Raw genomic sequence first — 20,000 nt, 5'->3', positions numbered from 1 at the left:
CTAACTCTCTTTTCAGTCCCTCCCTCTTCTTCTCCCCACCCTTCCCATTGCTGCCACATCTGGAACCCAGCTCCTCGTGTATTTATGTGGTCTGTTTTGTTTCTTTTCTTTTTTTTTTCTTTTTTTTTCAAAAGTATTATTTAAAAGTTCTTTACCTAGTCTTTTTGGCAGCTTCTCTCCATCTGATGAAGTCTGCAATTACATCTCACCATAACAGGTCACTCTGCAATTACATGCTCCGCCACAGAACCTTACCCCCACCCCACCACCCTCCTCTGAACTGAACCGCTGCTCATATGGCGGACCGAAATAGAATAGTTTCATGTCTGTTTGGAGGGCAGCCCAGCTGAAACTATGCTCCGCTGTGACTGACAGAGGGATGTGGACTTTTTCTCCTTAAGAAAAAACCTATAAGGCCAGCTGTGCGCTCAGACTCCGTTCAGTTGCACTCCGGCAGGCGTTGGTGGTGGTTGGGCCAGCTGGGGCTCTAAAGCAGGAGACAGAGCGAAATAGAGTTTGAGTCAGAGCGGATAAAAGTGAGCAGAGGGAACAGAGGGCCCGGTGAGCGCGCGGACAGAAGCACAAACTCTTGACTATGAACCGCAGCGGGAACACCTTACCTTTCAGTCTCTAGCCAAGACAATGGGTGAGTTTGGTGAACTTTCAGTTTTGCAGACTGTTGGACTAAGCCAGTGCTTCTCAATTCCAGTCCTCAGGCCCCCCTGCGCTGCATGTTTTAGATGTGCCTCTGTTCCAGAACAGCTGATTCAAATGACTGCACCACCATCAAGTGCTGCAGAAGCCTGTTAATCACCCACAGGCTCAATCCTGGTGTGTGGCAGAAGGGAAACACCTAAAACATGCAGGGCAGGGGGGCATGAGGACCGGAATTGAGAAACACTGGACCAAGCTGAGTTAAAAGTCAAAGCCTTGTTGATAGCTTGAGTAAAACGTCAGTGGTACGACACCGAATATTCCATCAGGTGCCGCCTGATTTATGAAACGCAGTACAGACACTCTGGAGCCAGTTGCTATGGTAAACTGTGAAGTTTGACAAGTGTCAGCAGTCTTTCAGATTTCACAAAAATGCATCCTCTGCAACACTCTGGTAAATTCCCAGGACAATAACTTAACAGGCAAGTTTCTAACCTCATAATAATAATAACGATACGTCAAACTTATAGACTCCTTTTTAGGACACTCAAAGATGCTTATGCCAGATTGGTAAACGTGTGGCAGACTAGCCACAACTATTCCTTTGTGAAGTAAAATCCTCCTTCATTTGTCACATTTCTTTGGGCACTTGTCTAAGAAATAAGCATTGCTAATTGCCCAACAATGTCTCTTCTGCAGCCTGAGTTCAGTATCCATGGGAACCGACTGTTGAGCTGGTCGATGAGTGATATTCTCCGCAACTTTTATGACTCTTTTGGCTTTTAGCACTGATCAGAGGCAGACCAACTGATTTCATTACGCCGAAGTGATGATAATCAGTTCCCGGCGGCACTGCTGATACATGCCTGTTGGATTCATAAACGTTGCTATGGAAATGTTAAAAAACAAGTGCACATGCGCCACATGTACTTCTTGCTCTTTCAAATCTATCCTGAATGTAGCAGAGCGTAGCTGCCTCCTAAACACGAGAACTGTTAGCTGCTTGGCTAACAGCTCTGCTGCCCAGCCTCCCCCTTCAAGCTCACCACATTTTGTGTGTCAGCACTTGATTATTTCATTCAGCTGGGCCATCTCCTCACCATTTTCTATAATCTACAACAGATCATGATTATCATAGCAGTGCATGGAGCCAAAAATAAACCAGAGTTAGAAAGGCTGCTGTGAATACGTTAAAGCAAAACAGTCTCCAATAAAGTGGTGTTCTTTTTTTCTTTTTTATTAAATGGCCAGATATCCATCCAAACGAGTTATTGATACCAGACTTATTTCTGGACAAACATTTTGAACTTGTCAGGTTTGTTTTAAACTTTTGAGTTTCTCTGATTGCTAACTGTTACGTTGGGTTCCCTCTCTGTGTTCGTCGGTGTGTCACAACCTGACATGTAGTCAGCTCTGCACAGCTTCCATGAGAAATAATTCGCAGTTGCCGTTGGTGATGAGAAGTGTAATGGAAGAGAGACAAAAATGAGCATGATGCATAGGGGCAATTATCTTAAAATAAAGACTGTTTTAGTTTGAAGGTTTTAGAGCTTTAGCCACAGTTGTGCAACGCCTTCAGGAGACTGAGTCGTAATGTATTTTGGAGCTTAAGGAAACTGTTATTAGGATGGCTGCTATTCACCAAAATGATCCTGAGTTTAAATCCTTTCTTTCTAGAGTTTACATTTTCTGTGTAGTTTTTCTCTGGGAACTGCTACTTACCGTCCAACGTGCATTAGCATCCCTGTTAAGTGCATCAGCCACTCCACTGCATGTTATTTTACCAACATTGCACAGAGAAGTAGCTTATATAATGAGCTCAGCAGATGCACAGTCTCACCAGGTGTTTGCTAATTGCTGCTGTCTAGTCTGAAGGAGCAGGGTGGGTGGATAGTGAGGGAGGGCTGCTCTGTGGAGCTCAGAAGCTTGGAAACTACAGCTGCTGACGTTGAGCTTTGTCCTCGAAGGCGGGGCTACGCTGTTTTGCACGGCTGAATGGTTGCCATGGAGATTCAATGATTTATCAAACATGCATAAAACAGTCAAAGCAACACTCCAGGTATGTTTTGTTGAGAGGAAAACAATACAACATGATGTATATCTTGAAAATAAATTTCATAACACTGCTCCTTTAAAGAAAAACAGCTTAAACAGCGTAACAAAACTAACCTAACTACAAACTAAGCATAAAACTGAGTGTGAAAACTATATAGCAACAAGGACATCTGACTCTTATTAGAGTGCTTTTGCTCTAAAAGTGCTCTAATGATGTCTGATTTATAGCCAGAAATTAATTTCTGACGGCGTTCCTGATGAATCTTAATCCATAAGCAAAGACCTCCAGTTCATTGATATTCCTGGGTTTGTCTGCATCTTGCAACTTTTTAAAAAGCCCCACCAGAAACCTTCAACAGAGTTCGGATCAGGTATTTATGATGGCCACTGTTGTATCTCGGACTATGATTGGGGATCATGGTCCAGTTTGAGGGTCCAGCGACACCAACACTCCAGCTTTCGGACAGATGACATAACTTTTTCTCCCGTGATATCTGACCGAAAAACACAATACTGAGGGCATTGGGTGCATGGGGGGGGGGGGGGAGTTTCAGCATATCCCATACCAGTCAAGTCTCCCGTTTTGGTCGGGAAACTACAGTGTTTTTACCCCGTATTATTATTTTCCTGTAAATATCTCACGGTAGCACTGCACAGTGACGTTTCCCGTAATTTCAAGTCCAAAACATGACAGGTGTGGCATGTCCCTCAAAAGCTCTTTGGTGACGGTGTTCTGCTGATGGTTTCCTCTTCCACCCGTGTCCAGGTGTTCCTTTAACTTTACACATGTGAACTGTTCTTTGAAATTCCTAAAATAATTTGGCTTGGCTCTCTTTTTATATCCCAGTCCTTGTTTGTAGTAAGTGATTGTCTTTGTGACATAGTGACAACATGACATATCCGTTGACTTGGCCATGCTTTGCTTCAAAGATGCAGCGAAATATTTCCATCAAAAGTCCAGTTATTTGAGGTTTTCTGTCTCAGTCGAAACTGCTGCAGCTGATGAAGTCCTCTTTTTAAACAGCAGCTCAGCAGAGATTACACTCATATGGGGAACAGATGGATGTATTTGACTTATTACTTCAGGTTCTCCTGCTCACATTATAAAAGTACTGCTGTCATCCCTTCACCTTGCCCTCCGTTGTGATTTGAGGGCATCAAATGGCAGATAAACGGCCCCCTCAAGTTTTCGCACGTCTCTCTCAAGTGGAAAATATTTTATGTTTTTGTTCTGAGTCATGTGGAGGCCGAGCGCCACGGTAGCAAAAAAAAAAAAAATGTAAAAAGTTTGGAAAGTGGCTGATCTGGTTTGTGTAGGAGTGATGAAAGTTGAGGTGGCGTAAAAACAACAAAGATTTCTGGGAGTCTGAAAGTAATAACAACAACACAGTCGGCATGCATCTTTACGACGGCCTGTCTGTGTGGCACTGTGGTGAGCGGAAAAATTTGAGTTTGGCAGCGGGAGACAAATAAAAAGATCAAGATGGACTTGTTAGGAAAAGTTTCCAAATGCGTGATGTTTTTGTAATATATTTTTATAGTCTTTTAATTCCTCTGGTTTTTTGTTCACTGCATGAGAGGCCAATCAACACCACGGCGAACTGGGATCGCAGGCATCTCTGGGGTGCTACAAGTCATGTTGTCACTATGTCACTGTTTGTCACACAGCAACACAAAGGACCAAACAGAAGACGTACCAGTAGGACAAAAAAAGAAAAAAACAATACATGTGAATCATTTGTCACCGTTGTTGTTCCTCAGATCAGTGATGTGACGGACGGCTCTGAAGCCTCAGAAGAAGGAGGTCCTGACTAAAAAACAAAAACAAAGCAAAAAAAAAAACCGAGCTTAGTCCTTTCTTTTGGTTGTGCTTGTCTAGATGTTTGGTGGTTTAGAGTCCGGAGGCAAGTATTCCTCTAGACGCAGTTGGACAGACCTCGAACTTGACGTTGTTTTTCTATTGGGATTTTATGGGATAAACTAACGGATGTTTGAGAGCTTCAGTCAACAAACAGAATCATGAAGTTCAGAAGTGGTAAGGTTTCAGGCAGGGTTAGTTTATAAAACGACAGTCTAATGCAATTCTCAATCCATCATGCAACAATGGACGGAGTTTGGTGCAATGGCGACCTTACCGAGACATGACCGTCCACCTGGGAGGATTTCTGATTGAACTATTGTCTCTAAAGGAGGTGAGGAATGTGCTCTAGTTACATACTATAACGCTATGAAGCTGCTTTAGAAATCCTTTTGCATTTATTTCAAATGTGACGGACAGAGAGACAAAAAAGCAATGAGAAAAGAAAAGGAGAAAGGTGGGGAACAGGTTTAGAAGGAAAGGATGTAGAAGAAGGAGTGAGAAATAAGCATAGAGAGAACTTCAATGTTGACATCTAAGACCTAAACCTGCAGAAAGAGAGAAAACAAAACTGAGAAACCACAACAGACAACATATACATATTAATCAGAGTTGTAACATCACTGGAAATTACATAATAATACAAGGTGTATTTTGCATCTTTCTGCTGTTTTTAATCTGTTTTTAATTTTTGCCATTTGTGTCCCGTATGAGATTTTTCTGTTATGTGATTCTATTGGACTGGCTAACAATTGGATTAGCATGACAAGTGCAACATCAGAACTCGTAAACCATACTAGCCAACAAGTATTGCACTCCAAACAGTCATTTGTGATTTGAAGATTGCAAACACTGATAATGACGATGATGATACGTTCACGATTTATTGTGCTGCCCTATGACAAAGTATTCAACAGTTAGTAGAAACTGAAAGTCTTTGGGCTGTAAGTGAAAGGTAATTCAACAATGTATTATTAACTCATTGGGGTTGAATACTAATGCACACCACACTTTTCTGATATTAATTTGTGAACATAAAGCAAAAACCGTATATCATTTTCCTTCTACTCAACAGATTAAATTCTTGTGGTTTTATCACAACAAATGCTAAAAAGCTCAAGAGGTCTGAATACTTTTAAAAAGCACTGCAGAAGTATATTGTCCTACTCAAATAACGCAAAGTGTACAGTGGCAATGTAAGTGAAAGTGATGCAATTTTTCCTCGCAAATTATCCTAGACCTTCCCAAGAGGTGTAGTGTTTTCAAATCAAAAAACACCTTCCTCAACCCGAAGTGCAACTTCAGCATTATGTATTTCTCAAGATTAAACTTATTGCAACAGTTCAGTTCATATGAGCAAATTACAGTCTGCTGTGATCAAAGCCCAGGACTTTATTTTTTGTCTAATGACGCGTGGCTGACTTGGGTTTAAATCTGTGACTTTCTTCGCTGCGTTCTCCTGTGCGCCTCCTGGTGCCGAGCCGGGGAGGGCGTGCCACAGTTTAACTCCAACCACCACAGGCAGGTGGGGCCCTGGCTGTGCTTGACATGCTGTTTAATTAGGTCCTCCATCCATGGGGTGGGGAACACTGGGGTTTCCTGCTATAAAACGCCTGCCTCTCCACAGTCTCGCCCCCGCTCTCATTGTCCTGTGACATTAAGAGAGTAGGGAGGGCTGTCAATGATGAGCAATGGCTGTCACTGAGGGTGGGACGAGAAGTGTCTGACCACAGCTAAAGCTGGAAACAGGAAGCAGGTCTTGGTGCCGCAAGTCTGGTTTGGAGAAGTCACTGGCAAACACATTTACTGCCGTGTCAATGTTGGTGTCCTTAACAACAACTTAATTCACCTTCAGGGCTCAGGATATGTATTTTATTCCTTTGTTTATCGTTTTCACAAGTAAACAATAGTTAGTGGGGTTAGCAGTTAAGAGTTTTCAGCTATCGTTGGGTGACATGCAGTGTGAAAGGTTGGCTGTCCTGACAGGAAACAAAAACAACCCTGTGAGTTTGTATTTTATTCAAATTAATCAGGTATGATTAATTCCAAATACGGGTTTATGACCTGAACACCAGAGATGGTGTTAACCAGGTGACTGTTCAACACCTGGTTAACACCATCTCTCCAGTGAAGCATGGTGGTAGGACCATCAAATAGCTGGGATTATTTTTAGGAGAGGGCACTAGGTGACTAGCTTGCAAAGATGGTGAGATGACACGATCCAAATATAAAGATGCTTCAAGAAAAATCTGTTCCAAAGCATTTTGCACCTTTTATCAAAAAGCTAAGCTGATAATAGCTGCCATAACTATGCAGATGACGTTCAGCTGTACATTACAATGTCAACAGGTGATGCGGAACCCATCCAGACACTGAACAGACACTGAGGACAAATCAACTTGTGGAGACGCCATAACTTTCTCCAGCTGAACAAAAACAAAAATGAAGTTGTTATATTTGGACCTAAAAAAGAACAATCTGTTGTCAGCACACAGCTTTGGTTATGACAGCTAGAAACCAGCGATCAGGCCCATAATCTGGGTGTGGTGACAGAGTCAGACCTGAACACACAAAGACACATAAAAACAGCTACAAAGTCGGCCTTCTGACACCTGATGAACATTTCTTGGAGGAAAGGAATAACATTCCAAACAAGATCTAGAGGAACTCATCCATGTGTTTATCTTTAGTCGCACTGATTACTGCAACAGTGTCTTCACAGGTCTCCCTAAAATAAAATAAAAATAATTAAAACCTTTAGCTGCAGCTGATTCAGAATGCAGCTCCTCACGTTCTCACTAGAACCATGAAGATAGAGCGCATCACCCAATTTCTAAAGACCTTCCACTGGATCCCTGTAGTTTAGAGAATAGATTTTAAAATACTTTTGTTAGTTTGTGAATCACTGAACGGCTTAGAAACAAATTCGATTAAAGACCTTTTTTTGTTGTTGTTCTTGTGGTATCAACTTTCCAGAGCACTCAAGTCTTCCGGTTCTAGTCTAGTTTCAAGGACATTGTCATGTGTTCTGGCCCATCTGCCTGCTTTGTTTTCCTCCTCAGCCCTTACCTCTCCAATCAGCTCATCTGGCTCACCTGCATGCTGCTGCACAATCAGGCTCATGTCATCCACCTGTTCACCAGCAGTTATATTCAGCCCTCAGGCAGGCAGACGGTGCCAGATTTCTGAAAGCCTTTGTGTGAGTAGATATCCAGCGTTTCCTCTGTACCTGACCACGATCTTGACCACGTTTTTGCCTCTCGGAGTTTACTGCCCTGTCTAGCCCTTGTCGGATTTTCTACTGGATTCTGGTTTCCGGACGTGACCCTGTTTCTGCTTTTTGACTTCTGCCTCTGCCTCGCCCCTGGATTTGTCCACCTGAAATTGCCTGCACGTGCTGGACCCTTTGCTGTACCCTGACCACTGATCTTCGCCTGTTCCTCAGATAAGTTACCTCTTACTGCCTTTTCATCCTGACCCCTCTCCCAGATCAACCCCAAGGGACTGCTTGTTGTCACAAGCTACCTAGACTGTGTTTTTCCCTCCCACTACACCTCTAGAAGAAGCTCCTGTCCTGTTACTGGGGGTTGCCGGTCCCATATCCTGATTCCTCATTAAAGGCTTGTTTCTTTAACTTTGTGTCTGACTGAAATTTCGGGTCCTCAGCTCTGATCGTTACAGAAAAATCTGGCCATTAAAGATGGACTCTTCGTCAGCACAACAGTGGCGCACCAATGTTGACGATTCAATTAATCGGCTTAATGCGGGCATGAATGAAATCATTACCATGCTTCGTGACATGTCTCCTTCTCATGAGCAGGCACAACCACAGGCCCCTCCCCAGCCAGCTCCGATGGGCCCTGCGTTCCAGCCTGCTGCTGTTAAGGAGCCTCGTCTGACCCCTCCTGAGCTGTTCAAGGGAGACTCTGACCAGTGTCGTGCTTTTCTCACGCAGTGTGAGATTCACTTCGAGCTGCAGCCCTCCTCTTTCCCTACTGAACGTTCAAGAGTAGCTTTTGTGATCTCACTTTTGTCCGGCAAGGCCAAACAGTGGGGTACAGCAGAATGGCAGAATGAATCAGTTTCCTGTTTGACCTACTCTGCATTTTCTAAGGAACTGATTAGGGTTTTTGACCCCATCCTCCCTGAGAGAGAGGCAGCTAGGGGCCTACTTTCCTTAAAACAGGGAAGTAAGAGCGTGGCTTCTTATATCATTGACTTTCACTTGTTATCTGCTGACAGTAACTGGAATCAGGAGGCATTAATGGATGTGTTCATGCAAGGTCTTAGTGAAGATATCAAGGATGAGTTGGCCACTCGAGATTATCCTAAATCTCTCAAGGACCTTGAGGACTTGGCAACTAGGATAGATCTTCGTCTCACTGAGAGGAGAAGGGAGGCGTCACAGAGGGGCTCATCTGCTCCATTCTGCTACTCGGGCCCCGTTCCGAAGCACCAAGCTTCCTCCCTCAGCTGAAGCACCAGATCCTGAGCCGATGCAGCTGGGGAGAACAAAGATTTCCATGGAGGAACGTTCTCGCAGAAGGCAGTTTAATTTATGTTTTTATTGCGGAGGCAAGGGTCACATGGCTGCCAAATGTCCGTTAAAAGGTCAGGCTCAGTAGATGAGAGGAGAGAGCTACTGAGCCATAGTATTTGGTCCATCTCCTCATCATTTTCTTTCTCTGCTAACATTGTGGTCTCCTCCATCCCCACCAGGTATCAGTCTTCATTGACTCAGGAGCTGATACTGAGTTTATGGATGAGTCTTTTGCCAAGGGCCTAAATATCAAACTCCTCACTACTCCATCGATCCATAATGTTCTGGCTTTGGATGGACATCCTATTAGCCGGTCCCACCTCATCACAGAAAAGGTCAGTCTGACGCTTGGGGGTAATCATAAGGAGGAGATTGTTTTTATTATTATCCAATCACCACAACTACCCATTGTTTTGGGGGCCTCATGGCTTAAGAAACACAACCCTCACATCGACTGGCAGGCCAAGGAGATCTTGGGCTGGTCAAAGTCCTGCTCTGCCACTTGTTTGCTTTCCGCTTGCACCCCTTCTGTTCCAGACAATGCCATTGAGGAGACTTACCCTGACTTATCCAGGGTGCCATCTGATTACCATGACCTGAAGGAGGTGTTCAATAAGTCCCGGGCCACTGCGCTTCCCTTTCATAGGCCCTACGATTGTGCCATTGAGCTCCTTCCAGGTACGTCACCCCCTAAAGGGCGTTTATATTCACTGTCTGCTCCCGAGAACGAGGCAATGAGGAGATATGTCGAGGACTCCCTCAAGGCTGGAATCATTCGGCCATCCTCATCTCCTGCTGGTGCAGGGTTTTTTTTTGTTGGCAAGAAGGATGGGTCTCTAAGGCCATGTATAGATTACAGGGGCCTTAATGCCATTACAGTTAAGAATCGGTATCCTCTTCCCCTCATGAATTCGGCTTTTGATCAGATTCAGGGAGCCAAGTTTTTCACAAAGTTAGACTTGCGCAATGCATACCATCTTGTTCGCATCAGAGAAGGAGATGAATGGAAGACCGCATTCAACACCCCCACTGGTCATTATGAGTATTTGGTCATGCCTTTCGGGTTAACCAATGCACCAGCGGTCTTCCAAGCTCTGGTCAATGATGTCTTGAGGGATATGGTTGGGCAGTTTGTATTTGTCTACCTGGATGACATTCTTATCTACTCTCGGGACCTGGATTCCCACAAGTGCCATGTTCGATCTGTTCTTCTTCGTCTTCTCCAGAATCACCTTTTTGTTAAGGCGGAGAAATGTGAGTTTCACACTACTACCACCTCTTTTCTGGGCTACATAATCTCACCCGACAAGGTGATCATGGATCCCTCTAAGATTTCAGCTGTTGTAGAATGGCCCACGCCCACTGACCGCAAACAGTTGCAGAGATTTCTTGGATTTGCAAACTTTTACCGGCGCTTCATTCGCAACTATAGCCAAGTAGCATCTCCACTTCATGCCATCACCTCGTCCAAGGTCCAGTTTACGTGGAGCAAACAGGCAGATGAGGCCTTCACTAAACTGAAGTCCCGGTTCACCACTGCTCCTATTCTTCGGTCCCCTGACCCTGCAAGGCAGTTCATTGTGGAGGTCGATGCTTCTAGCACTGGGGTAGGTGCTGTCCTTAGTCAGAGAACCTCTGATGGTCGGATTCATCCTTGTGCTTTCTTTTCTAGGACTTTATCCAGCGCTGAATGTAACTATGATGTGGGGGAAAGAGAACTGTTGGCTGTTAAGTTAGCCCTTGAGGAATGGAGACACTGGCTGGAGGGGGCCAAAGACCCATTTCTCGTTTGGACAGACCACAAGAACCTGGAGTACTTGAAGGCAGCAAAACGACTCAATCCCAGACAAGCGAGGTGGGCTTTGTTTTTTGGACGGTTTAATTTTGCGCTCTCTTACAGACCTGGGACCAGAAACACAAAACCAGATGCCTTGTCAAGAATTTGTGAATCCTCTGATTTGAGGGCGAGTGGTGCAGAAGGTTTCATCCTCCCTGACTCAGTAAGGCTGACGGTGACCATGTTGGAGCTGGAGAAGGAGGTCAGGGAGGCGACTCAAGACCTACTGGTTCCAGCCTCATGCCCCTCGGACAGACTGTTTGTCCCAGAACACCTGGTTCCCAAGGTACTCAAGTTCTGCCATAAGTCCCGTCTGTTTTGTCATCCAGGCATCAGTAAAACCTTACAGATTGTTCAGTCTCAATTCTGGTGGAGCTCCCTAACCAAGGATGTTAAGGAATTCATTACGGCCTGTCATCAATGCTGTCAAGCCAAGTCATCTCGGCGCCCACCCTCAGGACTGCTGCCCCCTTCCCATCCCATCCGCCCTTGGTCACACATTGCCATGGACTTTGTCACTGGTTTGCCTGTTTCTAATGGTTTCACTGTCTTGTTAACCGTCATTGACAGATTCTCTAAGATGGTCCATCTGGTCCCCCTCAAGACACTCCCTTCTGCAAAGGAGATGGGGGAGATTTTGGCACAGGAGGTGTTCCGCCTCCATGGGCTCCCTACGGACATTGTCTCAGACAGGGGACCTCAGTTCGTCTCTCGCTTTTGGAAGGAGTTTTGTGCCATGCTTGGCATATCCGTCAGTTTGTCGTCAGGTTTCCATCCCCAGACTGATGGACAGACCGAGAGGGCTAACCAGGAGATTGAGACCAAACTCCGTATCCTTTGTGACGCTGACCCCACAAGGTGGTCACACAACCTGCCATGGGTGGAACAGGCCTTAAATGCTCTTCCCTCAAGCTCCACTGGTCTTTCACCCTTCTACATTGTCCACGGGTTCCAGCCACCAGTGTTCACTATTCAGGAGAGGGAGGCTAAAGTACCCTCTGCTCATGCTGCGGCCATGAGGTGCCAACGGGTTTGGAGAAGGGCAAGGAAAGCCATGATCAAGACATCAGAGGTGCAATCCAGGTCTGCCAATCGGCGTCGGGTTCCTGCACCAACCTACCAGGTTGGCCAGAAGGTCTGGCTGTCTTCCAAGGATCTCCCCCTACGGGTGGAGAGTCGGAAGTTGGCACCTCGTTTCATTGGTCCCTTCCCAATCTCAAAGATTGTGAACCCGGTAGCGATCCGCCTACAGCTGCCCCGTTCCATGAGAATTCACCCTACATTCCATGTGTCCCGGGTCAAGCCCTACACCGTGCCTCGTCTTGAGCCCGCCTCCAGGCCCCCTCCTCCCGCCCGGTTCCTGGATGGAGACCCCATCTACACGGTTCGCCGCATCCTCCGGTCCAGGAGGAGGGGACGTGGCCTCCACTACCTGGTTGATTGGGAAGGCTATGGACCAGAGGAACGGACCTGGATTCCTGGACGTTTTGTCATTGACAAGACCCTCCTGAGGGACTTCCACCGCCGCCACCCTGACCAACCTAGAGGTCCGTCGGGAGCCGGACCTTAGGAGGGGGGTACTGTCATGTGTTCTGGCCCATCTGCCTGCTTTGTTTTCCTCCTCAGCCCTTACCTCTCCAATCAGCTCATCTGGCTCACCTGCATGCTGCTGCACAATCAGGCTCATGTCATCCACCTGTTCACCAGCAGTTATATTCAGCTCTCAGGCAGGCAGACGGTGCCAGATTTTTGAAAGCCTTTGTGTGAGTAGATATCCAGCGTTTCCTCTGTACCTGACCACGATCTTGACCACGTTTTTGCCTCTCGGAGTTTACTGCCCTGTCTAGCCCTTGTCGGATTTTCTACTGGATTCTGGTTTCCGGACGTGACCCTGTTTCTGCTTTTTGACTTCTGCCTCTGCCTCGCCCCTGGATTTGTCCACCTGAAATTGCCTGCACGTGCTGGACCCTTTGCTGTACCCTGACCACTGATCTTCGCCTGTTCCTCAGATAAGTTACCTCTTACTGCCTTTTCATCCTGACCCCTCTCCCAGATCAACCCCAAGGGACTGCTTGTTGTCACAAGCTACCTAGACTGTGTTTTTCCCTCCCACTACACCTCTAGAAGAAGCTCCTGTCCTGTTACTGGGGGTTGCCGGTCCCATATCCTGATTCCTCATTAAAGGCTTGTTTCTTTAACTTTGTGTCTGACTGAAATTTCGGGTCCTCAGCTCTGATCGTTACAGACATTTGGATTGTAAGATCAGGAAACACAAAATTCTCTATGAATGGTCATCTACCAACAGCTTGATCTACAATGCTTGTTGAGACTTCCCCAAGAAGGCTTGAGTTATGATTTCTGTACTTCAAAAACGATGCATTGTCATTGTCTATATTCTTAAATTTTTATTTTTTTAAGTAGAAAATTTGGGAAATGGTTTTTAGCTTAACCTTATGCATGGACTCATCAGATGAAAGTCGGATTGTTCTTCATCGTCACATCGTGCCGTGAAGCCATACATTTAAAACTCTATACTGACGTTTCACATTCATCGATGTCGTGCATATTGGATGGTGCTTTACTGATAACGACCGTTGACAACCCTGTGACAGCATCCATGACTCAGTGATGACTCCTCAAAGAAGGAAACCCAATTACAAGAGTGCAGGTATAAATTTTTGTGTGGGTGTGTACCAGTATGGGAGCCACCAAAGAACTGGGAGATCGATCCAAATCAAACTGGTAGGATCTCAGCGTTGGACCAAAGCCTTTCTCTGTCCTGACCTCTTTCTTTACTCAGTTCTTTTCTTCCTATCTGCATCAACTAATTGCCGGCAGGTCATGGCGTATTGAGCTCCAGTCTTCTTATCTGTCTTTGATGCGATCGCTATCTACTGTATTTGCTCCGTAGGCCTTGTTGTGGTTCACTGGGAAGAGCACAAGAGGAAATTGGAGCTTTAGTTCTTCTCAGCTTTTGTTTGTTGTGAGATTTCCTCCACAGATTGAAAGGTCGTCACTCCCCTCCGCTCCCCCCGTCCTTTTGAAAATGTCCATTGAGAGCACCTGATGGAGTTTTAAGGGACTACTTCTTCTGCTTCCTCCATACTTTTCTCATCTAGTGTTGTTTTCTGTTGGTTTAACCTTTCATTGGTTTATTTGACTGGAAGCCTCTGTTCCTCATAACTTCATCCACTGTAAGAAAAGAATGAGAGAGAAAAGAAATCGTCTCTCAACATGTAAAAAATATGAAGTGTGTTTATCTAATATGTGCAAAAAGGAAAGAAAGCATATTTTGCGATAAGAGTGAAGTAGGAAAAGCAGGCTTAACTCTTTAACCTTTGATCTTGGCTGTCAGTATGTTCAGCAGACATCTTCAGCTAGAAAAAATATACATGGCAACATCTTTCATTCTGATGCTAAAACCTTAAAGTTGACTCTGTTCTTGGCAGAGCTGGAGCTGCGATCCGTCACATTTTTAATTGAAGTTGTTATAAATCGCTAGTCAGCTGAAACAAAGAGTCTGACTATACTGTTAGGGTCGACCACTTCATAGATTTATTTTGGTTTCCAACATGACATCATTCCAACAAAGACAAAGGAAATATTATTGTTTATAACTTCACATAGCCTAATTTCTAAGTCAACCCGTCCAACACAATCAGCTGACATTACCATTATTATACAGCCTAATTGTAACATTTTTCCATTTCTTGTTTTTGATAAGAAACTTCAATCCGATTGGTTTGGAAAGAATCATGAGGTTCCTTGTATATTCTTTAACGTTAAAAAAACACTGAGTCACAAATTTCAACCCAAAGTTTGGTTAAAACAGCTTGATTCCCGTTCACTCATCTGAGGGAAAAAAATAACTCAGATGTTATAGTGTTTGTGTGTGTCCTTTGGATTAACAGTAGATAAAAGCCCAGCAACCTTCATCATCCGTCTACAGTTGATGACCAGTAAACATGAGCAAAAACACTTGAACTGCTACATAAAAAGATCCTTTGTTAACGTAAGTCCTTCTGAGTGTTAAACTCATTACGAAGCCGCATACACCGAGCCATTTCTCTGGATATGCTATCTTAAATGAGACTTGGCAGACTGTTTTCTGGGTCTAATTATGCAGAAAACTTTCTCCAGTGTTTGCTTTTTATACCCAAAGAGCAAAGAAAAGCACAGAAATTGTTTGATTTTTTTTAAAACGCCACGTGTGCGCTCTGCCCGCACGTACGGAACATTTCTTGCATACCGTGCTGATATTTACTTATCATGTTGAGTGCATGTGACTCCCATTAGTCCTGCGCCTTTAAATCAGTGGTCAGTCAAAGGAAAAGTCCCACCCTGGAGGAAAGATCTGGGCAGGACGAATACCCTCCACCCATGATTCTTAGTGTTCCTTTCTCTGCGACTTTAAATCCACACACAGACGCAGCCAACCTGACATACTCCCACCTCTTAATGTCAAACAGCTGCAGGGTTGACCTGGGAGGAGTTGCCCTGGTTGTAGAAACTAAGATCATTTCACTCTGAAGCCCATTTCTGAACACACGAGCCAGCCACTCAAATCAATAATCTCTGGGTCTAATGCAGGATTAATCCTTTAAGTCATAGCCACGCGTGAGCAGCAACTCATACGCAGGGCATCTGACACGGCACAGTACCTGCAAAATTTTGTCAATATTTTGCCAAAGTTAAAAAAAATCCACAATTTTGCAATTCCGTTAAAAAAGAAATACAATTAAAATTGCACATGAATAAGTTTCTTCATGTGACAAGTCTTTAAAAAACTTGCCACACCATCATCCTTCAACTACTTCCTGCCGTCTTCTTCTTCGTGGTTTGTGCCAGTGGCAACTTCTGTTACATTTAGTTGCGCAAAAGAGACTTTCTGTTTCTGCTAAAATGTTATCAACACACACAAGACTTTTATAAAACAAAAACTGCATGAGAATTTGACATTTTTATTTTGGTGTTTTATATTTTATGAAATTATGTTTTGCTGTAGGAACATACTGCGGTTATTTACTTAACACAGATGATTTGACTTTTTGTGAACTTCCCTCACAAAAACAATTAAAGTAAATACCACAGATTAAATGGCTCAGTTCTTAGAAAAATTTACATCTTCTAAATTTGAACGGGTCTTTGAGGTGAACGGATCCTGAAGAATTGGTTCCCTTCTCGAAGCCGTAGGTCCCGTCTCTACCAGAGATGCAGCAGTGATACTATGTCAAATAGAAAAAAAAATAGCTAGCTGCATAGCAACCACGTAGAGACCGTCTACTCAAAGGGGTGCCAAACTCGAGGTGTCCAGTCCTGCAGTTTTTAGATGTGCCACAGGTACAAAACACTGGAATGAAATGGCTTAATTACCTCCACCTTGTGTAGACCAGTTCTCCAGAGCCTTAATTATTCTATTCAGGTGTGGTGCAGCAGAGGCTCATCTAAAAGCTGCAGGACAGCGGCCCTTCAGGACTGGAGTTTGACACCCCTGGTCTACTGTGAGACCACAAGCAGGTGTATGACCTGCCTGAAATACAGGGTCAAATGTTGGGTCAAACTTCAAAAGCTCGCCCACGTAATTCACGACAATTCCAGAAAACAGCACGTTCCTGCTGAGCCTGCCAACAGTCGTGGTGCGATCCAATGCCGTCAGTCTGTAACTCCTTTTGTATTGATAAAACATTTTCATCCGAGCAATATGCCATTTTATGTCCGCGCTCCCTTCAGTCTGGAGGAGCCGGAGTGTTTTTACTGACTCTGAAAACTGGTGCAACATAGTTGTTCAGTTGCTGCTTTATGGAGTTTTCCCCTGTGTCGTGTGGTTTTATTGCGATATTACGCTGCGTTTGAGTAGCTCCAGTCAAGCAGCTTGGAGAGTTCGGCACTCTTTCATGGTTCTGTGTATGCACTGCTGTGCATACCCATCCGCAGAGCCTGATTGTTCTGCTTTGTTGTGAAAGTTGGAAAAAGCTAAACCCCATATCAGGTTTGTTGCAATGGATGTGTGATGCTTGGCATTACAATCGCTAGAGTCTATAAAAACAAAACAAAACAAAGCATAAGGGTTTTGCTCCACTGTGTTTTTGGTCTTGTAATTATGATCATTTTTAGATACGGAATGTTCCATAGTTTACACACCATTGTTAGTTTATTTTGAATCTTAAATTTAAGTTGTCGTCTCATAAAAAATAGACAAAAATGGTCATTTACGTTTTCATACTTTCCTTTACAACCGCTAACAGACCCACATGGAGATGGTGTGTTCAGGCTCATTCAGTTGAAGCAGCAAGGTGAACGTCAACTCCAGTCCGACGTTTTAACATCTACGAGTTTTCTTCCATTGCTAAGCAGCTTCCCTGCTGAAGGTTTTTCTGATTGTCAGTCTTGGCCAGGTCCCACTTGAAAAAAGAGCTTTTTAGCCTCATTGAGACCCGGTTAAATAAAGGTTGCATATGTACATACAGAAACATTCCCAAACCATGATGGTGCTACAGCACTTTACATGGAGTGGAAAAAGTTCTGTTTTGGTCTCATATTACCAGAGCATCTTTATTTCCTGGAGAAAGCTCCCAAACGTTGCCAGCACTTCTTAAGGCTTTCTATTTGTTACTTTTTCTGAATTCACACCAGCCCTGTTTAGTCCGCTTTAATCAGACTCTAGTTCATTTGCCTAGAAAGTCAGGTTTGGGCGTGCTGTGGTGGCATAGGGGATAGCGCGACCCACATTTGGAGGCCTTGAGTCCTCGACGCGGCCGTCGCGGGTTCGATTCCCCGACTCGGTGACGTTTGCCGCATGTCTTCCCCCCTCTCCCTCCTCTTTTCCTGTTAGCCTACTGTCATATAAGGGACACTAGAGCCCACAAAAAGACCCCCTGGTGGGGAGAAAAATAAAATAGAAAGTCAGGTTCGTTTGGGGAGGTGTGAACGCACAATCGAACTCTGATGCGAACCAAAAAAGTCCACCTACAAACGTGGGTCTTGGCTAGGTTAAAGTGAAGTCTGGTGCGGTTCAAAAGCTTAGCTGACAGGAGATCGCTGACAGAAAGTAAACTGTAGTGTAGGGCATTCTTGGTAAATACAACCAAAGTAAACAAGTGAGTCTTAAGTTAGAGGAAAAAAAGGTTTGCCAAAGACAAGAGAAATCCAACAACGTTAAAATCTGATGACACAAACTTTTTGTTCACATTTTGTGAAGAAGGAAGTTGCGCTCAGTGTCTTCTTCAGAGATTTTTAGGTTGTACCATTGAGTAATACTTGATGCAGCGCCACCACAGGCGAGGAGGTGGAACAGTTTGCTTAACACAAATGTTTCAATTTTGGTTCCGAATCGAGCTAAGTCTATGTATATGATTATCAGGTTTGAGAACACCCTTAAATTTATGGAGTCCATGACTAAAAGTCCTGTCAGCATGTTTTCCTATCTGGGCTGTGGATCTTTGCACCTCCTCCAGAAATACCAAAGGCCTCTTTGCATCTTCTCTCATTAATGCTCAATTTGGGTGAACAGCCAGGCATTTGTACATTTGTATTTGTACTACAGCATTCACATTGTGAATGATGGACTGAACAGAGCTCTATAACAGAGATTGGGATGCTGTTCTATAATGTAACCCTATTTGAAAGTTTCTTTCTATTCTGAGAGCAAATGGACAGATTTTGATTTTAATCCTCTAGTTAGTATTGATCTGTCATGTAACATCCATTGCCATTTGTGGCTGTAAAACAACAAAACATGGTTATAGCAGCGCTGTGGGGACTCCACTGCTGCTTCAGAGGAATAATCTCCTCTTTCCTATACTTGGGTTTCTTAAAACTGACTTCTCTTCATCACTGATTGGACTTTCTTCGCTTTCTTGCCTCGAGGAATGCTCTGTCAGTGAAACTATGTGTATGGTTTGGGTGTGGTTGCAGTCACACCCATCAATCTTGCCATTTTGCATACCACACAGAATTGTAATTTTTCTTCCAAATAACCAGCCTCATCTGATATGATTTGTAATTTATTTAGTATTGGACCAAAACTTAAGTGAAATGAAAACTTTACAAAATGTAGTTGAATGTGAGAAGGCTTCATAGGGATGACAGACTATAAAGTTAGCAACGTGTGTCAAGAGGCTTTGACTGATTATAGTTACATACCCTGTTTTTACCTTACCACAATGTAAGCCTACCTTCAATTATGTCTGTCTGACTCGCTGTTCACCATGTGGTGTGTATACGTGTGTGTGTGTTGGGGCTTCTTTACGAGCTTAGCTTATTCATTATTTAGCAGCTCCTGATGTTTTGCTTGCTCACTGCTCGGGTGTCAGGTGCCTGCTGGGTCCTCTTCTCTCCTCCAGACTGGATCTCGTTCTGCTCTGTTTTTACTGTTTGAGTTCCCCGCCCCAGACCAACACATTCACTCTGAAACTCTCTAGTTAGTTGTGCGTGTTGTTGTTTTTTTTTTTTTTTTCTTCTCACCAAGTCTAGCCTTTTTTAATTCATTTATTTATTTATTCAGCTAACTGTAGATGAAATTGGGAAACTTCAAAAGCATTTGGATAATTGTCGTGGTGTAAAACTGGAGACGTTGGATCTCTCGTGAGGTAATGGAGCCGCTATCTTATTTTTTCCTTTGCCTTTTGGAAAATCCGAGTTATGAGTAATTTTTATAGCTTGCTATAAAGAAGCGAGAAGATGGGGTGTTCACATTAGCAGACTTGTGGTAAGGCGGTAAAGTTATTTGCACAGCTGAATGTAATCCTTACTGCGTTCACTGGGTGCCTCGGGGAACTGCTGTCATTACTCTTATCTTAAAGGGACAGTGTTATGTAAAATCAACTATGCATCTTCTCAGTGCAGTGCTGGTGAAAACGTTGCTAAAGGGTTAATAGAGGAGCCATATTGTGATGACTTCCTGAAAGAGCAGGAGTTTCTTAAAGAGACAAAGGCCTAATTTCAAGGCGTTATATCACAAAGTGAATTTTCTCAAGCTATGTTTTATATAAACAGCATTTTTATAACGACTGAAAGCAACAGTTACGTTGTTGTGGTGTAGACACATTGCAGGGTGA

General features: G+C 44.1%; 1 protein-coding gene across 2 annotated transcripts in view; it reads left to right on the top strand.

Moving 5' to 3' along the window:
• The first annotated feature begins 311 nt into the window (after positions 1-311).
• The window catches only part of LOC122835676 (protein inscuteable homolog), a 72,539-nt gene continuing 52,850 nt past the window's right edge, over positions 312-20,000 (top strand). The window contains exon 1 of one of the 2 annotated variants that reach the window (XM_044124911.1): positions 312-646. The gene's annotated coding sequence lies outside the window, so the exon portion shown is untranslated. Of the gene's footprint in view, positions 647-4,854; positions 4,902-20,000 lie in introns of those variants that run through there. The other variant, XM_044124913.1, reaches the window with a different exon arrangement.

The sequence above is a fragment of the Gambusia affinis genome, linkage group LG08, assembly GCF_019740435.1.
Source record: "Gambusia affinis linkage group LG08, SWU_Gaff_1.0, whole genome shotgun sequence".
Taxonomy (NCBI): Eukaryota; Metazoa; Chordata; class Actinopteri; order Cyprinodontiformes; family Poeciliidae; genus Gambusia; species Gambusia affinis.
Note: the sequence above shows the minus strand (reverse complement) of the source record. Positions and strands in the feature narration are given on the sequence as shown.